The following is a 21641-nucleotide window of genomic DNA, read 5'->3' as shown; positions in this document are numbered from 1 at the left end:
TCAGTAGAAAGGTGCACCTCACAACAGATGCATGGACAAGTCGGCATGGCCAGGGATGTTACGTGTCCATTACCACACACTGGGTTAATGTGGTGGTTGCAGGGTCCACAGGGGACAACAATACTGGCACAGTTCTGCCTAGCCCACGGTCTAGGAAACAGTTGGCTGTAGGCGTTTGCTCCTCCTCCTCCTCCTCCAGAAGCAAAAGCTCATCCACAGAGCGCAGTCACATGACCACTCCATCTGCAGCTGTCAGTCTTGCACTCGTGGTGTCCCATTATGGAACAGCTAGTGGGAAGCGTCAACAGGCTGTGCTGCAAATGAAGTGTTTGGGCGACAACAGACACACCGCGGAAGTACTGGCCGAGTACTTGCAGCAAGAAACTCAGTCATGGCTGGGCAGTGTACATCTTGAGGCAGGCAAGGTAGTCAGTGATAACGGAAGGAATTTTATGGCTGCCATAGCCCTTTCAGAACTGAAACACATACCTTGCCTGGCTCACACATTGAACCTGGTGGTGCAGTGCTTCCTCAAGAATTACCCAGATTTACCAGCACTGCTCCTGAAGGTGTGCAGACTTTGCTCGCACATCCGCCGGTCGCCCGTACATTCCAGCCGTATGCTGAAACATCAGCGATCGCTAAATCTTCCCCAGCACCGCCTAATAATCGACGTGGTAACAAGTTGGAACTCCACACTGCACATGCTTCAGAGGCTGTGCGAACAGAGGCGTGCTGTCATGTATTTGTGGGAGGATACACATACACAGGCAGGCAGTTGGATGACAGACATATAGTTGTCTGGTGTGCAGTGGTCGAAGCTCCAAGACCTCTGTCAAGTCCTTCAGTGTTTTGAGGAATGCACACACCTGGTCAGTGCGGACGACGCCATCATAAGCATGAGCATCCCACTAATACGTCTGCTGATGCAAAGTTTGACGCACATCAAGGAGCAGGCGTCTGCGGCCGAGGAGGAGGGAAGCCTTGATGACAGTTAGCCATTGTCTGCACAGGGAACTTTCCTGGACGAGGTGGCGGACGAAGAGGAGGAGGAGGAGGATGATGGGGCTGAATATTTATGGGAGGAGGATGCTTCACAGGGGTCAATAGAAACTGGTGGCATTGCAAGGTCAGGTACAGGGTTTTGTGGGCCACAAGTGATGTAGATTTTCAAGAAAGTGCTCCTCAACCCAGCACAAGCAGTGAATTGACACATGGACCTTTGGCCCACATGGCAGAGTATGCCTTGCGTATCCTAAAACGGGACCCCCGCATTATCAAAATGATGACCGATGACGATTACTGGTTAGCAAGCCTCCTGTATCCATGATACAAAGGCAAATTACAAAGTATCATGCCATATGAGAACCTTGAGCAAATATTGGCTACCAAACAAGCAACTCTTGTAGACCGTTTGGTTCTGGCATTCCCAGCACACAGCGGCGCTGATGGTTCTCACACGAGCTGTAGGTGGCAACATGGCAGAGGTGTTAGACGTGCACAAAGCCGAAGTGGTGTTGGACAGAGGGGATTTATGACCAGGTTGTGGAGTGATTTTGCAATGACCGCAGACATGACAGGTACTACTACATCGATTCAAAGTGACAGGAGACAGCATTTGTCCAGTATGGTTACCAACTATTTTTCCACCATTATCGATGTTCTCCCTCACAGGTCATTCCCCTTTGATTACTGGGCATCTAAACTAGACACCTGGCCCGAATTGGCAGAATATGCATTACTGGAGCTTGCTTGCCCAGCTGCTAGTGTGCTCTCAGATAGAGTCTTCAGTGCTGCTGGTTCAAAACTGACAGAAAAAAGGCACGTCTGGCTCCCCGAAATGTTGATGATCTAACCTTCATTAAAATTAACCAATCATGGATTTCGAATTATTTTTCCCCACCTTCACCTGCAGACACGTAGCTTGCCTGAAAAATTGCTTGTATTTGACCTCCTCTTACTGACTGCTCCAATTCCGCCATATGCAGGTGCCGAATGTCCACCATAGGCCATTTTTATACCTCAGTAAATGGACTGACTCCCCCCACAGGTCCGTGGTCACAACTTGGCGCAAGCACCCATGCAAGTGCCGTTTGCCTGGACAGGTGTATCTTGGGCGACGGCAATGGCACAGGGTCCCACATAGTACAATGAAGTGTCTCTGATGGTGGTAGTGCACAACCAACGTCAGACACACCGTCGTAATATGAGGTGCCCTGTGCCAGTACCGCCGCCCACAAGAGAGTGTTCCCCCCAGCTCGAACTGTGCTCTACCACTTGCAAAACTTACGTGCCCCACCACTGTGTAGTCTGTGCTGTCAAATCCTTAAATGGCACTGCCATTACAAATTTGTTGCAATGACAGATGATAGTTAAATATCCGTCCTTTCCTCAACCCACACTCTACCAAAATGCTTGTGCATGCCCTAATCATCTCCCGCCTCGACATACTCCTCTGTGGTCTACCTTCTAACACTCTCGCACCCCTCCAGTCCATCCTTAACTCTGCTGCCCGACTAATTAATCTCTCTCCTCGCTACACTCCTGCTTCACCTCTTTGCAAATCCCTTCACTGGCTCCCAATATCCCAGCGTATCCAGTTTAAACTACTAACACTGACCTACAAAGCCATCCATAACCTTTCTCCTCTGTTTTGCAAATCCCTTCACTGGCTCCCAATATCCCAGCGTATCCAGTTTAAACTACTAACACTGACCTACAAAGCCATCCATAACCTTTCTCCTCTGTTTTGCAAATCCCTTCACTGGCTCTCAATTTCCCAGCGTATCCAGTTTAAACTACTAACACTGACCTACAAAGCCATCCATAACCTTTCTCCTCCGTATATTTCCACACTAATCTCTCAATATCTTCCCTCACGTAATTTCCGGTCCTCCCAAGACCTCCTCCTCTCCTCTACGCTTATTCGCTCCTCACTCAATCGCCTCCAAGACTTCTCCCGAATATCACCCATCCTCTGGAACTCTGTGCCCCAACACATACGGTTATCCACTACTTTTGGATCCTTCAAAAGAAACCTGAAAACCCACCTCTTCAAGGAAGCTTACAGCCTGTAAAGACCACACGGCCACCTCAACACCATTGGAGCTACTGCAACCCTCAACCTCCTGTCTCCTTCCCCATAATCTTGTAGAATGTAAGCCCGCAAGGGCAGGGTCCTCTTCCCTCTGTACCAGTCTGTCACTGTTAGTTTTGTTTACTGTAAGTGATATTTTTATTTTGATGTAACCCCTTCTCATGTACAGCACCATGGAATTAATGGTGCTATATAAATAAATAATAATAAAAAAATAATAAATATACAGGGGCACTGGCCTCCATTTAAACCCCTTAATGCTTTGCGCCAACTACCACTGTCTGCGACTCTGCAGAGTAGCCCACCCCTGTACCTCGCTATGCCACCAGTTTATTTATGACCAATTCATTGGCTGACATTTAGCCAACTTTAGTATTTTGGCCTACTAACTGTGTCAGCAACTGTTGTCCTCCGCTGAACAAAAGCTATGCCACCTGAGTGTTCCTGTTACCAATTGTGAACTGCATTTAGCCACCTTTTTTAATTTTTGGCCTCTGTCTGTCTGTCTTCGCCACACATTACAACTCTTCACCTCTGGAAAAAACTAGGCCGCCTGGTTAGTCCTGATTGCAGTTTTGAACTGCATTTTGCCACCTTTTATATTTTAGGCCTCTGTCTGTCTGTCTGTCTGCGCCACACATTACAACTCCCCCCCCCCCCCGAAACAACCTAGGCCGCCTGGTTAGTCCTGCTAGCAGTTTTGAACTGCATTTTGCCACCTTTTTTTATTTTAGGCTTCTGTCTGTCTGTCTGTCTGCGCCAGACATTACAACTATCCCCCCCTGAAACAAGCTAGGCCGCCTGGTTAGTCCTGGTAGCAGTTTTGAACTGCATGAAGCCACAGTTTTTAATTTTAGGCCTCTGTCTGTCTGTATGTCTGTCTGTCTGTGCCACACATTACAACTGTCCTCCGCTTTACAAAGCTATGCCGCCTGTGTACTACTCAAACTAATTTTGAACAGACATTAGCCTACTTTTTTATTTTAGGCCTACTCTGTCTGTCTGAGCCACCTATTGCAGTTGTCCTCCTCCGCTGAACCAAGCTATGCCGCCTGTGTACTCCTCTGACCAATTTAGAACAGCATTTAGCCTACTTACTTATTTTGTCCTAATAACTGTGCCAGACTCTCACAACAGTTGTCCTCCACTGCTGAACCGAGCAATGCCGCCTCTGTAGTCCTCTTAGCAATTGTGAACAAAACATAGCCTTATTTTTTATTTTAGGCCTACTTAGTGTGTCAAAGCCACTAATTACACTTGTCCTCCTCTGCTTAACCACACTATGCTGCCTGTGTACTCCTCGTACCAAGTCTGAAATGCAATTAGCCACCTTTTTAAATTGTGGGCCTACTCTGTCTCTTTGAGCAACTTATTACAGTTGAACTCTGCTGAGCAAAGCTATGCCACCTGTGTACTCCACTTACCTATTTTGAACTGCATTTTGCCTACTTACTTATTAAGGCCTACTAACTGTGTCTGCCTCCCATTACTGTTGTCCTCCACTGAACAAAGCTGAGCCTCAATTTTCATCCGGTGTTAGATATTTAACTGCATTAGGCCTACTTCTTTGGTTGGGCCTACAAATGGTGCGGGCCGCAGCTTGGTGTTCTCCACAGAATAAAGGTGATCTTAAATGTACAGGCTTTCAGCCTATATCAAATATTAAACTGCATTTGGGCTACTGGTTTGGTTGGGCGTACTAATGGTGTCTGCGGCTGCTTACTTTTCTGAACTGTACAAAGCTGAGCTTCAATCTTCAGGCTTTCGGCCTAGATCAGATATTACACTGCATTTGGGCTACTGGCTTGGTTGGGCGTACTATTGTTGTCTGCCGCTGCTTGGTGTTCTCCTCCAATTTACAAAGCTGAACTTCAATCTTCAGACTTTCGGCCTACATCACATATTAAACTGAATTTGGGCTACTGGTTTGGTTGGGCGTACTAATGGTGCCTGTGGCTGCTTGGTGTTCTCCTCCACTTTACAAAGCTGAGCTTCAATCTTCAGGCTTTCAACCTACATCACATATTACACTGCATTTGGGCTACTGGCTTGGTTGAGCGTACTAACGGTGTCTTCCGCTGCTTGGTGTTCTCCTCCACTTTACAAAGCTGAGCTTCAATCTTCAGGCTTTCGGCCTACATCACATATTACACTGCATTTGGGCTTCTGGTTTGGTTGGGCGTACTAATGGTGTCTGCCACTGCTTGGTGTTCTCCTCCACTTTACAAGCTGAGCTTCAATCTTCTGGCTTTCGGGCTATATCAGATATTACACTGCATTTGGGCTACTGGTTTGGTTGGGCGTACTAACGGTGACTGCCGCTGCATGTTGTTCTCCTCCACTGAACAAAGCTGTGCCGCCTGTTTACTCCTGTTACCAATTTTGAACTTCATTTGACCCACTTTACTACTTAGGCCTACTAACTGTGTCTGACACTCATTACAGTTTCTCGCCACTGAACAAAGCTATGCCGCCTGTTTAGTCCTGCTACCAATTTTGAACTGCATTTAGCCTACTTTATTCTTTGGGACTATATCTGTGTTTCCTCCTCATCCTGCCCATTGCCCAGCCACTGCTACATGAGTCTGCTGGTACATTGACCCAGACCACTACACTCCCCTTGCACTCTACACAGCCAGAATCTGACCCTGCTGAAAGTCAGGTTCCCCTTCAAGCATACAATACCACCTTACACGGGGACAAAGAGGAAGGTGCAGATGAAAGTGCAGGTTCCTTCATCAGGTGGGGGGGCATATTCATTGGCGACGTCACTGGCACAGGGCCCCTCATAGTACGCAAAAGTGTCTCTGCTGGTGGGAGGCGCCCCCGCCGTCAAACACACCTCCATACTTTGAGGGGCCCTGTGCCAGTGCCAATGCGAACAAGTGGGCCCCCCCTGCTTGCTCGGGATCACAGCACTTGCAAAGTTGAAATACTTACCTCTCCCTGCTCCACCGCCATGATGTAGTCCGTGTTTCCTGGGCCCACTAAAATCTTAAGCTAGCCCTACCCCCCACAACTTTAGCCAAATGACCTCCTGTTTTCAATGCCTAACTATTATTATAAAGTAAATTAAGATTGACAAGCTTAAGAAATAAGAATTGATGTTTTTGGCATAAAAATGGGCACTGTAGGTGTTTTCTTGTCCTCCACTCACTGCCGACTTTGATTCCCCATTGACTTGCATTGGGTTTTGTGTTTCGGTCGATCCATGACTTTTCGCAATAATCGGCCAATTTCACCCGACCCGACTTTTGACAAAGTCGGGTTTCGCGAAACCCGACTCGATCCTAAAAAAGTAAAAGTCGCTCAACTCTATTTGTCAATGCTGACTCCAATGCTCCTCCAATTTGGCTCTCTTGCAGTGGTGTCTTTGGTTGTGGTCACACACAGTGTGTTTCTTGCAGCCACGCAATCAAAAGTAAAACATTTGCCTCGGCAGTAATGCAATATTCAGTATATAGGCTGTACCATAGGTCCACTGAAAAAACGCATAAGGAGACATTTATCTGATACTGTTAACCCGGAGGCATTAATTTTCTTCTGTTTCTAAACATTTCATTACTTGTCACAACTGGGATACAAAACATTTCAAATTTTGGGGTATTGAGAAAGTAAAAAAATCAGCACAGAGTGGTAATTTCCAACGCACATTGTCAAACTGAGAGTTGTTCTGGATCTTTAAATTATGCTCAAGGGTCCCATCAGGTCTGAACATCAGGCAAGATCTTATCCTAGAATATAACTGATGTGCTCTGAATAGTCTCTTTCTACATAAATTTGTTAAGGTATAGTGTTTATACTATGCGACTGGCAATAATTATTGTAATGTTTCTTGCTTATCCTGATATAAAAAGTATTTAGTCAGTCAGCAATAGTGCAAGTTCCACCACTTAAAAAGATGAGAGGCGTCTGTAATTTACATCATAGGTAGACCTCAACTATGGGAGACAAACTGAGAGAAAAAAATCCAGAAAATCACATTGTCTGTTTTTTTAACATTTTATTTGCATATTATGGTGGAAAATAAGTATTTGGTCAGAAACAAAATTTCATCTCAATACTTTGTAATATATCATTTGTTGGCAATGACAGAGGTCAAATGTTTTCTGTAAGTCTTCACAAGGTTGCCACACACTGTTGTTGGTATGTTGGCCCATTCCTCCATGCAGATCTCCTCTAGAGCAGTGATGTTTTTGGCTTTTTGCTTGGCAACACGGACTTTCAACTCCCTCCAAAGGTTTTCTATAGGGTTGAGATCTGGAGACTGGCTAGGCCACTCCAGGACCTTGAAATGCTTCTTACGAAGCCACTCCTTCGTTGCCCTGGCGGTGTGCTTTGGATCATTGTCATGTTGAAAGACCCAGCCACGTTTCATCTTCAATGCCCTTGCTGATGGAAGGAGGTTTGCACTCAAAATCTCACGATACATGGCCCCATTCATTCTTTCATGTACCCGGATCAATCGTCCTGGCCCCTTTGCAGAGAAACAGCCCCAAAGCATGATGTTTCCACCACCATGCTTTACAGTAGGTATGGTGTTTGATGGATGCAACTCAGTATTCTTTTTCCTCCAAACACGACAAGTTGTGTTTCTACCAAACAGTTCCAGTTTGGTTTCATCAGACCATAGGACATTCTCCCAAAACTCCTCTGGATCATCCAAATGCTCTCTAGCAAACTTCAGACGGGTCCGGACATGTACTGGCTTAAGCAGTGGGACACGTCTGGCACTGCAGGATCTGAGTCCATGGTGGTGTAGTGTGTTACTTATGGTAGGCCTTGTTACATTGGTCCCAGCTCTCTGCAGTTCATTCACTAGGTCCCCCCGCGTGGTTCTGGGATTTTTGCTCACCGTTCTTGTGATCATTCTGACCCCACGGGGTGGGATTTTGCGTGGAGCCCCAGATCGAGGGAGATTATCAGTGGTCTTGTATGTCTTCCATTTTCTAATTATTGCTCCCACTGTTGATTTCTTCACTCCAAGCTGGTTGGCTATTGCAGATTCAGTCTTCCCAGCCTGGTGCAGGGCTACAATTTTGTTTCTGGTGTCCTTTGACAGCTCTTTGGTCTTCACCATAGTGGAGTTTGGAGTCAGACTGTTTGAGGGTGTGCACAGGTGTCTTTTTATACTGATAACAAGTTTAAACAGGTGCCATTACTACAGGTAATGAGTGGAGGAAAGAGGAGACTCTTAAAGAAGAAGTTACAGGTCTGTGAGAGCCAGAAATCTTGATTGTTTGTTTCTGACCAAATAATAATAATAATAATAATAATTTTTATTTATATAGCGCCAACATATTCCGCAGCGCTTTACAAATTATAGAGGGGACTTGTACAGACAATAGACATTACAGCATAACAGAAGTACAGTTCAAAACAGATACCAGGAGGAATGAGGGCCCTGCTCGCAAGCTTACAAACTATGAGGAAAAGGGGAGACACGAGAGGTGGATGGTAACTTTTGCTCTAGTTATTCGGACCGACCATAGTGTAAGGCTCGGGTGTTCATGTAAAGCTGCATGAACCAGTTAATTGCCTAAGTATGTAGCAGTAACGACACAGAGGGCTATTAACTGCATAAAGTGAATGAGAACATAATGCGAGGAACCTGATTTTTTTTTTTTTTTTTTTTTAAATAGGCCACACAGGGATCGTTAGGTTAATGCATTGAAGCGGTAGGCCAGTCTGAACAATTGAGTTTTTAGGGTACGCTTAAAACTGTGGGGATTGGGGATTAATCGTATTAACCTAGGTAGTGCATTCCAAAGAATCGGTGCAGCACGTGTAAAGTCTTGGAGACGGGAGTGGGAGGTTCTGATTATTGAGGATGCTAACCTGAGGTCATTAGCGGAGCGGAGGGCACGGGTAGGGTGGTAGACTGAGACCAGAGAGGAGATGTAGGGTGGTGCTGAGCCATGGAGTGCTTTGTGGATGAGGGTAGTAGTTTTGTACTGGATTCTGGAGTGGATGGGTAGCCAGTGTAATGACTGGCACAAGGTAGAGGCATTGGTGTAACGGTTGGTGAGGAATATGATCCTGGCAGCAGCATTCAGGACAGATTGGAGCGGGGAAAGTTTGGTAAGAGGGAGGCCGATTAGTAGAGAGTTACAATAGTCCAGACGAGAATGAATAAGTGAAACAGTAAGAGTTTTTGCAGAGTCGAAAGTAAGAAAAGGGCGAATTCTAGAAATGTTTTTGAGATGCAGGTAAGAAGAGCGAGCCAGTGATCGGATGTGGGGGGTGAATGAAAGGTCAGAATCAAGGATGACCCCAAGGCAGCGGGCATGTTGCTTTGGAGTAATGGTGGAACCGCACACGGAGATGGCAATGTCAGGCAAAGGTAGGTTAGTAGAGGGAGAGAACACGAGGAGTTCAGTTTTTGACAGGTTTAGTTTCAGATAGAGGGAGGACATGATGTTAGAGACAGCGGTAAGACAATCACTGGTGTTTTCTAAAAAGGTCGGCGTGACAACAGGAGAAGAGGTGTATAATTGGGTGTCGTCAGCATAGAGATGGTACTGGAAACCAAAAATACTTATTTTCCACCATAATATGCAAAAAAAATGATAAAAAAACAGACAATGTGATTTTCTGGATTTTTTTTTCTCAGTTTGTCTCCCATAGTTGAGGTCTACCTATGATGTAAATTACAGACGCCTCTCATCTTTTTAAGTGGTGGAACTTGCACTATTGCTGACTGACTAAATACTTTTTTGCCCCACTGTATATGTACTAGCTATTGAACCCGTTCTAGGCCCGGGTGGCGAGCATTTATATTGGTATATGGTCTCCATCCTTGTATGTGCTGCTCCATCCTGCGTCCCCATCCTGTCATGTGCTGCACCCATCCTCCTTCCCCATCCTGCGTCCCCATCCTGTCATGTGCTGCACCCATCCTGCGTCCCCATCCTGGTATGTGCTGCACCCATCCTGTCATGTGCTGCACCCATCCTGCGTCCCCATCCTGGTATGTGCTGCACCCATCCTGTCATGCGCTGCTCCCATCCTGCATCCCCATCCTGGTATGTGCTGCACCCATCCTGCATCCCCATCCTGTCATGTGCTGCACCCATCCTGCGTCCACATCCTGTCATGTGCTGCTCCCATCCTGCGCCCCCGTTCTGTCATGTGCTGCTCCATCCTGCGCCCCCATTCTGTCATGTGCTGCACCCATCCTGCATCCCCATCCTGCGTCCCCATCCTGTCATGTGCTTCACCCATCCTGCGTCCCCATCCTGGTATGTGCTGCACCCATCCTGCGTCCCCATCCTGCGTCCCCATCCTGTGATGTGCTGCACCCATCCTGCGTCCCCATCCTGTCATGTGCTGCACCCATCCTGCGTCCCCATCCTGGTATGTGCTGCGTCCCCATCCTGCGTCCCCATCCTGTGATGCGCTGCTCCCATCCTGCGTACCCATCCTGTGATGCGCTGCTCCCATCCTGCGTCCCCATCCTGCGTCCCCATCCTGGTATGTGCTGCATCCCCATCCTGCGCCCCCATCCTGGTATGTGCTGCGTCCCAATCCTGCGCCCCCATCCTGGTATGTGCTGCATCCCCATCCTGGTATGTGCTGCGTCCCCATCCTGCGCCCCCATCCTGGTATGTGCTGCGTCCCCATCCTGGTATGTGCTGCGTCCCCATCCTGCGTCCCCATCCTGGTATGTGCTGCATCCATCCGGGGGCCTGAGCAGGCGGGGACACCGGCGCGCTGTGGGGGTCAGGTGCCAGTATCGCCGCCAGCTCAGGCCCCCCAGCACTTACTATATTCACCTGTCCTGCGTTCCATCGCTGAGCGCCGCCATCTTCCTGGTCTCCTGGCTGTGACTGTTCAGTCAGAGGGCGGCGCCGGCACGCATTAAGCGCGTCATCGCGCCCTCTGAACTGAAGGTTACAGGCCGAAGACCGGGAAGATGGCGGCGCTCAGCGATGGAACGGAGGACAGGTGAATATGGCCGATACTTACCCTCCTGGCGGTCCCTGCTTCTCTGTTGGAGATCGCGGTGTGCGTTCAGTGTGAACGCACACCGCGATCTCCCGGGAGTGTCACTCTGTGAGGCCCAGACTGCGCCGGCGCTTGCGCCTGTGCAGTCTATAAAGGCTTCGGACAGAGTGACGCTCCCAGCGTTATATTATAGATTTTTAAATGATATATTGTTTTTATGTGTCCACTACTTATTTTCGGATGTCAAAGGAGGATTGAGTTAGGACTAGTGTTGAGCGATACCTTCCGATATCGGAAAGTATCGGTATCGGATAGGATCGGCCGATATTCAAAAAATATCGGATATCGCCGATACCGATACCCGATCCCAATGCAAGTCAATGGGACCAAAATATCGGAATTAAAATAAACCCTTTCTTTCCTTGTAGGTTCATTCTACATGAAGGAAAACAACATGCAGGATGTATTTGGGGAGGTGGCGGAGACATTAAAGTCATAGAGGTTTAGCGCAATCAAATAGAATAGCCTTTTTTTTTTTTTTAAAGACGTTCGTAGTGACAAAGATATTGACTATGTAACCTTTTTTTTATTTTGTCAGATATTGATGTTTCACTATTCCACGCCCTTCCCCTTTTTTTTTTTAACTTTTCCCACACTTTTATCTTCATCATCATCAGCATCTTTGACATCAACTTCTTCACCTTATTCATCTTCTTCTTCATCTTCTACCTATTTTTTTTATTACATTCTTCATATTCATTTTATTCAACTATTATTATTCTTCCTATTCTACATATTCATTTTATTCAACTGTTATTATTCTTCCTATTCTACTTCTTCATCATATTCTCATTTGTGACAGGCATTCCCGTAGTTGTTATCTATAAAAGTTTGAAGATTACACCTTCCGTTCTGCCAGTCACAAAAGTTACATTTGTCCGCGTTCAGTTTGGCCTGCAGCATCAGGCTTTATCCAGGGGCACCACGAGGAGTTACGGACTCACCCCCATACACTGCTTAGTCTTCTTCTGCATATAATTTAGATAATATTTTTTGCTCTGATATTAAGTGTTATGCTTAATGTTCTTCTGCTCTTTGTTCTGCAGCCTCTTGTTCTTCTGCTTCTCGGTCTTCCATGTCGTCGTCTCCAGGGTCGTCGTCTACGCCGTCGTCGTCTCCGCCGCCGTCGTCGTCATCGGGGTGGTCTTCCGGGTCATCGACTTTAGGGTCTTCAACTTGGAAATGTAGCAGAAGGTACAAGAAGGCTGAGAAAATGCCAAGAACCAGCTGATGGAACTGGAACTTGGATGGCTACCCGAAGGTTCAAGAGCCTATGGAACTACCGAGGACCAGCTGACGTTACTGGAACCCGGTTACTAAGCAGGAGGTACCCGTGCTAAAAAGCACTACCAAGGACCGCCTGACGTTGGCGGAACTCGGATACCGAGAAGGAGGCACCTAAGCCAAAGGCTCTGCCCGGAACCAGCTGACGTTACTGGAACCAGGATGGGGAGCAGAAGGTACAAGAGCAAAGACACTGCCGAGAACCAGCTGACGGTACTGGAACCCGGATGGGTAGCCGAAGGTCCAAGAGCCAATGGAACTACCGAGGACCAGCTGATGTTACTGGAACCCGGTTACTAAGCAGGAGGTACCCGTGCCTGAAAGCACTACCAAGGACCACCTGATGTTGGTGGAACTTGGATACCCAGAAGGAAGCACCTAAGCCAAAGGCTCTGCCCGGAACCAGCTGACGGTACTGGAACCAGGATGGGGAGCAGAAGGTACAAGAGCAAAAGACACTGCCGAGAACCAGCTGACTGTGCTGGAACCAGGTGGTGGACCCGAAGGTCCACAGGAGAGGAGAGAACAGCTAGGCCGCGAGGCAGCCGCAGTTACCGAACCCCAACAGTCCTACAGCGGGAGCTTGGCCTACTGGCACTACAGAACCAGCCTTGACTACCAATTCACGCAGCGCACATAGGAAACTCCTAAACTGGAGGCACCCTGGAGTTGGCTAACCCGACCACAACACGACGGGGCAAGCATAGGCGTCTCAGTGAGCTTGACACTACCCAGAAACAGCTGACGGTGCTGGAACCAGGCTGGGCACGAGGGAGTACCCGTGACAAAAACACTGCCGAGAACCAGCTGGCGGTGCTGGAACCCGGATGCGTTGCCCCAGTGTGCAAGAGCCAATGGCACGACCGAGGACCAGCTGACGGTGCTGGAACCCAGTTACTAAGCTGTAGGTGCCTGCGCTTAAAAGCACTACCAAGGACCGCCTGACGTTGGCGGAACTCGGATACCCAGGAGGAGGCACCTAAGCCAAAGACTCGGCCCGGAACCAGCTGACGGTGCTGGAACCAGGTGGTGGACCCAAAGGTCCACAGGAGAGGAGAGAACAGCTAGGCCGTGAGGCAGCCGCAGTTACCGAACCCCAACAGTCCTACAGGGGGAGCTTGGCCTACTGGCACTACAGAACCAGCCTTGACTACCAATTCACGCAGCCCACATAGGAAGCTCCTAAACTGGAGGCACCCTGGAGTTGGCTAACCCGACCGCAACACGACGGGGCAAGCATAGGCGTCTCAGTGAGCTTGACACTACCCGGAAACAGCTGACGGTGCTGGAACCAGGCTGGGCACGAGGGAGTACCCGTGACAAAAACACTGCCGAGAACCAGCTGGCGGTGCTGGAACCCGGATGCGTTGCCCCAGTGTGCAAGAGCCAATGGCACGACTGAGGACCAGCTGACGGTGCTGGAACCCGGGTACTAAGCTGTAGGTGCCCGCGCTTAAAAGCACTACCAAGGACCGCCTGACGTTGGCGGAACTCGGATACCCAGGAGGAGGCACCTAAGCCAAAGGTTCGGCCCGGAACCAGCTGACGGTGCTGGAACCAGGTGGTGGACCCGAAGGTCCACAGGAGAGGAGAGAACAGCTAGGCCGCGAGGCAGCCGCATTTACCGAACCCCAACAGTCCTACAGGGGGAGCTTGGCCTACTGGCATTACAGAACCAGCCTTGACTACCAATTCACGCAGCCCACATAGGAAGCTCCTAAACTGGAGGCACCCTGGAGTTGGCTAACCCGACCGCAACACGACGGGGCAAGCATAGGCGTCTCAGTGAGCTTGACACTACCCGGAAACAGCTGACGGTGCTGGAACCAGGCTGGGCACGAGGGAGTACCCATGACAAAAACACTGCCGAGAACCACCTGGCGGTGCTGGAACCCAGATGCGTCGCCCCAGTGTGCAAGAGCCAATGGCACGACCGAGGACCAGCTGACGGTGCTGGAACCCGGTTACTAAGCTGTAGGTGCCTGCGCTTAAAAGCACTACCAAGGACCACCTGACGTTGGCGGAACTCGGATACCCAGGAGGAGGCACCTAAGCCAAAGGCTCGGCCCGGAACCAGCTGACGGTGCTGGAACCAGGTGGTGGACCCGAAGGTCCACAGGAGAGGAGAGAACAGCTAGGCCGCGAGGCAGCCGCAGTTACCGAACCCCAACAGTCCTACAGGGGGAGCTTGGCCTACTGGCACTACAGAACCAGCCTTTTTTACCAATTCACGCAGCCCACATAGGAAGCTCCTAAACTGGAGGCACCCTGGAGTTGCCCAACCCGACCGCAACACGACGGGGCAAGCATAGGCGTCTCAGTGAGCTTGACACTACCCGGAAACAGCTGACGGTGCTGGAACCAGGCTGGGCACGAGGGAGTGCCCGTGACAAAAACACTGCCGAGAACCAGCTGGCGGTGCTGGAACCCGGATGCGTTGCCCCAGTGTGCAAGAGCCAATGGCACGACCGAGCACCAGCTGACGGTGCTGGAACCCGGTTACTAAGCTGTAGGTGCCCGCGCTTAAAAGCACTACCAAAGACCGCCTGACGTTGGCGGAACTCGGATACCCAGGAGGAGGCACCTAAGCCAAAGGTTCGGCCCGGAACCAGCTGACGGTGCTGGAACCAGGTGGTGGACCCGAAGGTCCACAGGAGAAGAGAGAACAGCTAGGCCGCGAGGCAGCCGCATTTACCAAACCCCAACAGTCCTACAGGGGGAGCTTGGCCTACTGGCACTACAGAACCAGCCTTGACTACCAATTCACGCAGCCCACATAGGAAGCTCCTAAACTGGAGGCACCCTGGAGTTGGCTAACCCGACCGCAACACGACGGGGCAAGCATAGGCGTCTCAGTGAGCTTGACACTACCCGGAAACAGCTGACGGTGCTGGAACCAGGCTGGGCACGAGGGAGTACCCGTGACAAAAACACTGGCGAGAACCAGCTGGCGGTGCTGGAACCCGGATGCGTTGCCTATTAAAGATTGTCTTCCTAGAGCCCCAACTAGCGGTGTTGGAGCAAACGTTAAGCAGGGGGAGCAGAGCAGAGTGTAGGCCGAAGCCTGCACTGGAGGCAGCTTTGTGTCTGCGTTGCGTTTGCAGGAAACTTTGCCGGCTACACAGTGGGGAAACAGCTGGCGTTGCTGAACCCCACTGACACAATGGCGGTGTTTTTCTCTGTGCAGCTAGCACTTCCGGGCAAAAACTAGCGGTGTTAGAGCCCAGGGGCAGCAGGAGGAGGAGAGGAGCAGAGTGTAGGCCAAAGCCTAGTTGAACCAATTTCAAAGGAAACCTTTAACCCCCCCTCAGGTGTTACAAAGTACAAGAGACACACCTTGTGCAGTATTAATGCTGCACAAGTCAAAGGTTGCTCTATTAATTTGTCTACTTGCACACGCTGAATGAAAGACGTACAGAATTTAGCCCATTCTACAGTCAAACTGTAGTGGAGGCGTGACTTGTCTTTTTAAGGAGACGCAGCACAGGTGTCCCAAATAACGCCTTGGTGCTTGGCGCAGCTTCCTGAGCATTGTTATTTGCTGTACAGGAGTCTGCGCTCTTGTGTTATCCCTTGGCAATGCCCTGTTAGCGCTGCCCGTCTTATGACCTCATTTCATGTTGGCCGGTGCGGTTAACGATGGCCATAAATCCCATACCCACAGTGCCTTTTCATAAAGTCACACTGCGGTGCTGGGATTCGTGGCCTTGAGCAGTAAATATTTTCGCCGCTCACACACGTCCTTACACCTGCTTCAGACTGGGCGGCCTCTGCTGATCCCTTCTCGCATGCCGCGGCCATGAGGCTGCACAGTCTGAAGAAGGCGGAAGGAGATGAGTGACGACAGGCGAACATATGCACTGCTCGTGCCCATAAACCACACCCTCGCTGACAAAATAAATAAGAAACCAAGGGGCGTTGTTTCGAGCAGGGCGGACGCACAGGCGCAGCCAGCTAACCAATGATGTCAAAAGACGGGAAGCGCTACCAAGGGTGGTGCTGCGTATCATTAGAAAGGAAAGTCACACCTCAGGGACAGTGGAATGGTCTCAATGAGACACATTTTGTACGTGTTGAGTTCCACGTGGGCAAGTAGACAAAGTCAGCCACCTTGTACAAATGCAGCAGTACTGCTGTACAAGGTGGCTGTTATACATAGAAACACCTGGGGGTGGGGGGCATGCTTCCTTCAATTTCAGTTCATGTGCCTGCGTGGCGTTTGCAGGTCACGTTGCCGGCTACACAGCAGGGGAACAGCTGGCGGTGCTGAACCCCACTAACACATTGGCTGGTGTTCTTCTCTGTGCAGCTAGCATGTCTGGGCAAAAACTGGCGGTGTTTGAGCCCAGGGTCAGCAGGAGGAGGAGAGTAGCAGAGTGTAGGCCGAAGCCTGCACTGGTGGCAGATTTTGGTCTGTTGTGCCAGCGTGGCTTGTGCTGGACACGATGCCGGCTACACAGCAGGGGAACAGCTGGCGGTGCTGAACCCCACTAACACATTGGCTGGTGTTTTTCTCTGTGCAGCTCGCATTTCCGGGCAAAAACTAGCGGTGTTAGAGCCCAGGGTCAGCAGGAGGAGGAGAGGAGCAGAGTGTAGGCCGAAGCCTAGTTGAACCAATTTCAAAGGTAACCTTTAACCCCCTCAGGGGTTGCAAGGTACAAGAGCCACACCTTGTGCAGCATTAATGCTGCACAAGTCAAAGGTTGCTCTATTAATTTGTCTACTTGCACACGCTGAATGAAAGACGTACAGAATTTAGCCCATTCTACAGTCAAACTGTAGTGGAGGCGTGACTTGTCTTTTTAAGGAGACGCAGCACAGGTGTCCCAAATAACGCCTTGGTGCTTGGCGCAGCTTCCTGAGCATTGTTATTTGCTGTACAGGAGTCTGCGCTCTTGTGTTATCCCTTGGCAATACCCTGTTAGTGCAGGCCATCTTATGACCTCATTTCATGTTGGCCGGTGCGGTTAACGATGGCCATAAATCCCAGACCCACAGTGCCTTTTCATAAAGTCACACTGCGGTGCTGGGATTCGTGGCCTTGTGCAGTAAATATGTTCGCCGCTCACACATGTCCTTACACCTGCTTCACACTGGGCGGCCTCAGCTGATCCCTTATCGCCTGCCACGGCCATGAGGCCGCACAGTCTGAAGAAGGCGGAAGGAGGGGAGTGAAGACAGGCGAAGATATGCACTGCTCGTGCCCATCAATCACACCCACGCAGTCATAATATATGAGACAACGAGGGGCGTTGTGTCGGGCAGGGCGGACGCACAGGCACAGCCAGCCAACCAATGATGTCAGAAGACGGGCAGCGCTAACAATGGGGGTGCTGCGTGTCATTAAAAAGGAAAGTCACACCTCAGGGACAGTGGAATGGTCTCAATGAGACACATTTAGTACGTGTTTAATTAAACGAGGGCAAGGAGAAAAAGTCAGCAACCTTGTACAAATGCAGCAGTACTGCTGTACAAGGTGGCTATTATACATAGAAACACCTGGGGGTGGGGGGCAGGCTCCCTTCAATTTCAGTTCATGTGCCTGCATGGCGTTTGCAGGTCACGTTGCCGGCTACACAGCAGGGGAACAGCTGGCGGTGCTGAACCCCACTAACACATTGGCTGGTGTTCTTCTCTGTGCAGCTAGCATGTCTGGGCATAAACTGGCGGTGTTTGAGCCCAGGGTCAGCAGGAGGAGGAGAGTAGCAGAGTGTAGGCTGAAGCCTGCACTGGTGGCAGCTTTTGGTCAGTTGTGCCAGCGTGGCTTGTGCTGGACACGATGCAGGCTACACAGCAGGGGAACAGCTGGCGGTGCTGAACCCCACTAACACATTGGCTGGTGTTTTTCTCTGTGCAGCTCGCATTTCCGGGCAAAAACTAGCGGTGTTAGAGCCCAGGGTCAGCAGGAGTAGAAGTGGAGCAGAGTGTAGGCCGAAGCCTGCACTGGTGGCAGCTTTTGGTCTGTTGTGCCAGCGTGGCTTGTGCTGGATACAATGCCGGCTACACAGCAGGGGAACAGCTGGCGGTGCTGAACCCAACTAACACATTGGCGGGTGTTTTTCTCTGTGCAGCTAGCACTTCCAGGCTACAACTGGCAGTGTTATAGCCCAGGGTCAGCAGGAGGAGGAGTAGAGCAGAGTGTAGGCCGAAGCCTGCACTGGTGGCAGCTTTTGGTCTGTTGTGCCAGCGTGGCTTGTGCTGGACACGATGTCGGCTACACAGCAGGGGAACAGCTGGCGGTGCTGAACCCCACTGACACAATGGTGGGTGTTTTTCTCTGTGCAGCCAGCACTTCCGGGCCCCAACTGGCGTAGTTAGAGCCCAGGGTCTGCAGGAGGAGCAGAGTGTAGGCGGAAGCCTACTTGAACCAATTTCAAAGGTAACCTTTAACCCACCCTCAGGTGTTACAATGTTGAAGAGCCACACCTTGTGCAGCAGTAAAGCTCCACAAGTTAAAGGTTGCCCTTTAAGTTTTGCTCATTGCACACGCAGAATGAAAGACGTACACAATTTAGCCCATTGAACAGTAGTTCAGTTCTGTATTGGAGGCGTGACTTGTCTTTTTAAGGAGACGCAGCACAGGTGCACATAAATAACGCCTTGGTGCTGGGCGCAGCCTCCTGAGCGTTATTTGCTGTACAGGAGTCTGCGCTATTGTGATCCCTTGGCCATGCGCTGTGAGCGCTGCCTGTCTTCTCACCTCATTTCATGTTGGCCGGTGCGGTTAGCAATGGCCATGAATCCCAGACCCGCAGTGTGTTTTCAAAAAATCACACTGTGTGGCTGGGATTCGTGGCCTTGTGCAGTAAATATGTTTGCCGCTCACACATGTCCTTACACCTGCTTCAGACTGGGCGGCCTCAGATGATCCCTTATCGCCTACCAAGGCCATGAGGCCGCACAGTCTCAAGAAGGCGGAAGGAGATGAGTTAAGACAGGCGAACATATGCACTGCACATGCCCATCAATCACACCCTCGCAGCCAAAATATATGAGACAACGAGGGGGGTTGTGTCGGGCAGGGTGGACGCACAGGCACAGGCAGCCAACCAATGATGTCAGAAGACGGGCAGCGCTACCAAGGGGTGTGGTGCGTGTCATTAGAAAGGAAAGTCACACCTCAGTGACAGTGGAATGGTCTCAATGAGACACATTTTGTACGTGTTGAGTTCCACGTTGGCAAGGATAAAAAGTCAGCCACCTTGTACAAATGCAGCATTACTGCTGTACAAGGTATCTGTTATACATAGAAACACCTTGGGGTGGGTGGCAGGGTCCCTTTAATTTCAGTTCATGTTCCTGCGTGGCGTTTGCAGGTCAAGTTGCCGGCTACACAGCAGGGGAACAGCTGGCGGTGCTGAACCCCACTAACACATTGGCTGGTGTTTTTCTCTGTGCAGCTAGCACTTCCGGGCAAAAACTAGCGGTGTTTGAGCCCAGGGGCAGCAGGAGGAGGAGAGGAGCAGAGTGTAGGCCGAAGCCTGCACTGGTGGCAGCTTTTGTTCTGTTGTGCCAGCATGGCTTGTGCTGGACACGTTGCCGACTACACAGCAGGGGAACAGCTGGCGGTGCTGAACCCCACTGACACATCAGCTAGTGTTTTTTCTGTGTAGACAACACTTCCAGGTGGCAACTGACAGTGTTGAAACCCAGGGAATCAAGAGGAGCAGAGTGTAGGCCGAAGCCTGCAGTGGAGCAAGTTGAAAGGGAACCTTTAACCCCCCCCCCAGGCATTTGTTGCTGAAAGAGCCATCTTGTACAGCAGTAATACTGCACATGGAAAATGGTGGCTCCAAAAATTATGCTCCTTGCAAACGCTGAAGTACACACTCATATAATGTGTCCCCTCACACCGTCAAACCGTCCCGGAAGTGGGACGTTCCTTTGTAATGTGACACAGCACAGCCGTCATTCCAACCCCCTTGGTGCCATGCGCCACCTCCTCAACGTTGTTTGGTTCTGTCACGGAGCCCGCGCTGTAATGTTATCCCTTGGCCATGCACAGTTAGCGGTGCCCGTCTTCTGACATCATTTAGGTGTCAGGCTGGCAGTACCTGTGCGTCCAAGCTGCCCGAGATCCAACCTCGCAGTGTCATCTAATGTAATCCCACTGCGGGCCAGGGATCCATGGGCATGCGCAGTGCATATCATCGCCTCTCACTCACCTCCTTCCTGCTTCTTCAGACTGTGCGGCGTCACGGCCGTGGCATGCTATTAGGGATCAGCTGACGCCGCCTAGTCTGAAGAAGCGTGAAGAAGGGGAGTGAGAGGCTAGTATATGCACTGCGCATCGCCATGGATACCAGGCCCACTGTGGGATCATATTAGACGACACTGCGAGGTGGGATTTCGGGCAGCGTGTACGCACAGGCGCAGCCAGGACGACAACAAATGATGTCAGAGGACGGGCAGCGCAAACTGTGCATGGCCAAGGGATAACATAACAGCGCAGGGTCCATGACAGAATCAAACAACGCTAAGGAGGCAGCGCACGGTGCCAAGGGGGTAGCAATGATGGCTGTGCTGCGTCACATTACAAAGGAAAGTCCCACCTCCGGGACGGTTGGACGGTGTGAGGGGACACATTACATGAGTGTGTAGTTCAGCGTTTGCAAGCCAAGAGATTCAGAGAACAGAAGTAGAGACTGCTCCTGTCCTGGGCTCTCTGACTGCCTGGCCAATTTGGCAGGTGGTGAAGAGACAGATGTCTGCTCTCCAGTGGTCTGTGCCTGAGAGGATGTGGCACTAATTGAAGTCGATGCTGTTGTGGATTCTGTTTTTGGGCTCCCTCTGGTGGTTACAGATGGTACTGGGTGACTTGTGTTCTCTGCGGTCTCTGGTGTCCACCTGTTCTATCAGGATATGGGAGTTTCCTATTTAACCTGGCTTTCTTGTCATTTCCTCGCCGGAGATCAATGTAATCAGTGTGTCTTGTTACCTCTGCTTTCCGCTTCAGTAATCTTCAGGACAAGCTAAGTTTTTGATTTTCCTGTTCCACGTTTTGCTTTATTTTTGTTTTAGTCCAGCTTGCAGTTATGTGATTCCTTGTTGCTGGTTGCTCTAGTGGGCTATTACTCCTCATGTTCCATGAGTTGGCACATGAGTTCAGGTAATTTCAGGATGGTTTTTTGTAGGGTTTTTCGCTGACCGCGCAGTTCACTTTTGTATCCTCTGCTATCTAGTTTTAGCGGGCCTCATTTTGCTGAATCTGTTTTCATTACTACGTATGTGCTTTCCTCTCATTTCATCGTCA

This window comes from Ranitomeya imitator, chromosome 4, assembly GCF_032444005.1.
Source record: "Ranitomeya imitator isolate aRanImi1 chromosome 4, aRanImi1.pri, whole genome shotgun sequence".
In the NCBI taxonomy this organism is placed as follows: Eukaryota; Metazoa; Chordata; class Amphibia; order Anura; family Dendrobatidae; genus Ranitomeya; species Ranitomeya imitator.
This window is presented reverse-complemented; position numbering follows the sequence as displayed.